The 4,687-nt window shown below is 43.4% G+C and overlaps 1 pseudogene; it reads right to left on the bottom strand.

The window, feature by feature from the left end:
- Positions 1-455: 455 nt before the first annotated feature.
- LOC136642623 (5S ribosomal RNA) lies at positions 456-575 on the bottom strand (annotated as a pseudogene).
- Between the last annotated feature and the right edge of the window lie 4,112 nt (positions 576-4,687).

Here is a 4,687-nt window from a genome sequence, read left to right as displayed (position 1 = left end):
GCTCCTATGCTCAAGGGTTGTGTGTGAATGCATTTCTGTCATTTACTTTCAAGCTAGCATTCCACCATGTTCACAGTTACTGTCTTGGTGCTTCTCCCAAACACATGGAATCATCTATCTCCTATCTCAAGTAGGAAAGAGTGATCCTAGTTGTTTATAAGGCTGATGGTATATTACTGGGGCTACCGAGAGATAGCCAGGTATGAACACATGAAGCTGTATTATACAGCCTGGTTATTGATCCACCTAGACCCAGTTCTGCCTGTATCAACTAGCAGTGGCTGTCTAAGATCCAAGGAAGATATCCTGCTACCTGAGATCTATTTAACTGGAGATGTCAAGAATTAAACATGGAACCTTCTACCTGTGAAGTATGCACTCTACCACTGAGAGACCATACTCACAACATGCACCAACATGGTTGGCAGCCTTCAATCTTGAAAGACTATGGTAGAAGCCTACAGCACCCGGTATTCCCAGGTGGTCTCCCATCCAAGTACTAACCAGGCCTGACCCTGCTTAGCTTCTAAGATCAGATGAGATCAGGCATCTGCAGGGTAACAGTTGCTGCACACCAACATACCATTGCATGTTTTGTAATAGTAGAGTTCAGCAGGGAAGGATAAGGAGTAGAAAGCAGGCTGCTGCTTTTGGTGGAAACCTCTCAGATTCTGCAATGTCCAGTTATAGGCCAATCCAAGGTGAATGAAGACATGCAGTTTGGGAAATGCAGCATCTACATTCCAGTAGAGGTCAGCCAAGGCCAGTTTCCTTAAAAGGAATTGCTGCCAGCTCCCCATGTGGACCACAAGCCCACTCAGACTACAACGCACTGGAGCAGGTAAGGTGGTGGCAGGAGCATTCCATGGATGAGGCCAAACTGGGGCAGTTTGAGGGCAGGAGGGGAAGGATCTCAGTGGCAGTTGCACATGGCAGAGCCTATCCCCCTATCTTGACCTAGACCAGCCCCATCCATCCATCCATCCATCCATCTACTTACTTACTTACTTACTTACTATATTTTTATCCCTTCCTCTCTTCTGACTTTTACAGTAGCTTTGTCCCAGATGAATTAATTTGTCTAATAAAATTCACTACTTTTGTTTACAGTTTAGTTATCATCCACTCATAATTCTTAACTTTCTTAGCCCACATGTGTTCAAATTTGAAGATCAAGTTCAACCTAAGTTTATTAGGTTGATCAGCACATAAGCCATATACCTATTTATCTAAAATCTTAAAACCAGAGTTTAAAACTACATAGAAACAGAATTTGGCTATATCCACAACACACTCTTTGCAAAGACTACTTAACAGTAATTTCAATCTTAAAGAGTCCGAAAACATAGAAGATTTATGTATCCATTTCTTTAGGAATCAATCTCTCCCTGCTGTATATTTTGGGCATCGGAAAAAGATATGCACCAGGGTATCTAATTCAGTTAAGGGACAATCACAATAACACTGCTCAGGAGAGATCCTTTGAAAACGACCCTTCATTTGTGCAGTTGGTAAAGCATTACATTGTGCAATCACATAGGCATGCCTCAACTTGGGAACCGTCAAATTTAGTGGGAAATGTAATCCCGAAATAAGAAGGGGAGCATTTACGCTTAGCCTCCCTTAGAAGGCAATCCCAATCTTGAATTAATAGCTTTTCAACAAGCAGCAAATGGCTTCTTCCACTGAATTTTTCTAGTGACTGTCGGCCCAGCTCACATATTTTCATATTAACGTTGTTGTTCCATTTTACCCAGCAGCGTTCTTGTGCTGCTGGTTTTGTGAAATTAGGAAGATTTTCAGCAATTGTAAGTCTGTGTTTAAATCCGATAATAGCTTTCCAAATCAAGGTTGAAATCTTTGGAAGTTCCAATTCCAACCATATAACTTCAGAGGCTATACATGGGGGTAGAGCTAAGAGCTTCCGAAAAAGACTTGCTGGAGTCGCTCAAGCTGTTCTATTGGTCCCAAAAACCAGATTAGTGAACTATATAACATATGAGCCCACACGTGCTTGGACTAAGAAAGGGACAGCAATCAGCAGGGATGAGAACTCGAATCAGGTGACTCCAGTCCGAGTTGCAAAAACTAACATTTTTCGTTGACTCATGTACACTCAAGTCAGCTGTGCCAATGACTCAGGAATTGACTGCCACTAACTTGGCACTTGGTCCCCACATGTGCAGTCTCAAGTCTGTCTGGGTGTGCTTGCTTACTTTTTTTCATGGCGCGAAAGACCTCATGGGGCTGTCCTTCAGACTGGGCAAGCAGCAGGAGAGTTTCAACCAGGAGGCAGGGAAGAGTTAATGTTTGCTTTTGCATCTGAGCAGGAGGGGGGGAGGCAGGAGTGGGTTCTCTTGCCCCTCTCTCATAAGAAGGAATCAATGGTCATTGGGCAAAGGATGGGTGGTCTGATTTTTTTTATTGGGATGACAGGGCAGGAGGAGGAGTCCAAAGGGGTTCTTGCCTTTGAATTGGCTGGAGAAGCCCAGGGAAAAAGGATGTGAGGAAGCAGGGCAGAGGTTTGTAGCAATCACGCTTTCTAACACATGGGTGCTGTGAGCTCTGTTGTTACTTGGGGGGAGGAAGCCCACTGAGGAACTGGCTGCAGTGGGACTACTTCTGAGTACAGCTGCAAGGGATTAGGTTGTTCTGGTAAGCCTCGCAGCTGCTGCGTGTGACCCTCCTCCTTCTTGCTGCTTCTGTCCTGCTTTCACACAGTCTATCCCACCCCCCTCCCACCCTGTGTACAGATGGGATGGGGGCAGCAGGGGAGTGTTTAAAGAGGACACACACATACACACAAGCAGCAACCCTGTTTTTTCGCCCCATGCCCTGACACTTGTATCAAAAGGACTCATGACTCAAGTCTTTTCGAGTCAAGAAAAAGACCCAGGTGACTCAGAAAGTGCCCCTGTTATGACTCTTTTTCGAGTCGAGTCACAGAGGATGGAGACCCGTGTCTTGCTCGAGTCAAGCTGCACTGGACATGCCCATCCCTGGCAAGCAGCATATCACTTTACATGATCTTGTGAATTCCCCCTCACCCTCACTCTTAAAATTGCCAAAAGGCTTCCCCTAAAAACAGGATGGCAAAAATTTGGTGTCATTTTGGCCCTGTTATAGTTGCATGTTATAGTTTCATGTCCAATGTATGCCCAATGCAGATAGATGTTCAGTGCCATTGCTTGTTGGCTATCTGATAGACAAACTCCACTGCGGTCAGCAACCAAATAATATACACTTTTAAATAAATCAAATAAACGTGTTAAATGTATGAAATAAGAAATATTGAAACCAAATAAGGTCACATGCCAAATGCAGGTATCAAATATTTAACAAATACTGTATTTGATAAATATCTGGGTATTCAGAAAATGTCTGGAGCATGTTTGCCATCAACATTCACAGAGAAAAACTTGGGAGGAGCAAATTTTGTTGACTGTATTAACCTCTGATTCATCGTAAATGCAGAAGTGTGGTTAGTGTATTTGAAAAGCAATGTACAGCACAATCCTATTCACAGTTATTCAGAATTAAATTATACTGTGTTCAGTGAAACCTACAACTAGATAAATGTGCATAGGATTGCATTCTTAGTCATGGTAAGTGCTCAAGATGTGCCATATGTATTTTGGATATGCAAATAATGTATTTTGTCTGTGAGGCTCACAAATGTCAGACTATGTTGCAGATTTAAAAAATAATCCAAATTAATGCCCTTTAAGCACTTCAGTCCTCCCGTTTGCAAAGTAACCGGAAGGCTTTGTATAGCAAAGAAGTCACCCCATAGAGCTGGTTCAGTCTACGTTTGCCATGACCACTTCTCTATGAGGGATAAGGGCAGACTGAGGATGCCCAATCAACACAGTGTACCTTGAGTATAAAACAAGGCAGCTTGCAGGGCCCCTGGGGCAAATCCCAGGATGCATTGCATGGCCATTTGCAGATGGGGACAATTAAATTGCCATTCACATGCATAGAACAGACCTCTGGGATAAAGGTGGGTGGAGTGACCTTACCTGAAGACTTGAGTCTGTTTGCTAACTTGAGTGTGAAAGTGCTTTGTGTCTGGATATGGGGTCATCTAAGGTTGACAAAACAATGACCGCCCTTGAACTAAAGTCCACACATAGGTTAGGCAACTCTGGTGTCAGATGGCCACAGTCCTTGCAAATGGGCAGCTGATTCCAAGCTGCCACTGTGAGTGCATCTTAGATGTGGTGTTGCATATGCATCTGATCAGAACTAAGTTTGCCTCTCTGCTTTTCTGTGGCAGATGTAAAAAGAACAAGCCGGTAGTACCAAAAGGTCTGAGATATGTTCAGTGTCATGTTTTTAGTTTTTATTTTAGAAAACCTGACTTGTGATTAAAAAGCAAACACAAAAAGATATGGATGCTTTTGCAATAAATCATGGCTGTGCCATTTTTTACTTTTGCCTTCTCTTTGGTGATGAATGTAAATCTGTGTTAGAAGGGGAAAAAAAAACAGAGTAAAACGAGGGAGGGAGGGCTGAACCCCTAAGGATTCCTGCCCGTGAGAGAACATTGTTTGGGCTATTGAAACCCTTAAATCAAATCATGTTAACTTTCTAAAGCTCATTCAGATGCTAAACATGCTGTCCGGAGGCTTGTGGGGGGGGCCCTTGGAGATTCACCAACTGCTGACGCCTGGACGTTAGACAG

The sequence above is a fragment of the Tiliqua scincoides genome, chromosome 2 (assembly GCF_035046505.1).
Source record: "Tiliqua scincoides isolate rTilSci1 chromosome 2, rTilSci1.hap2, whole genome shotgun sequence".
Taxonomy (NCBI): domain Eukaryota; kingdom Metazoa; phylum Chordata; class Lepidosauria; order Squamata; family Scincidae; genus Tiliqua; species Tiliqua scincoides.
The sequence above is the reverse complement of the archived record's forward strand: the minus strand, read 5'-3'. Positions and strand labels throughout refer to the sequence as shown.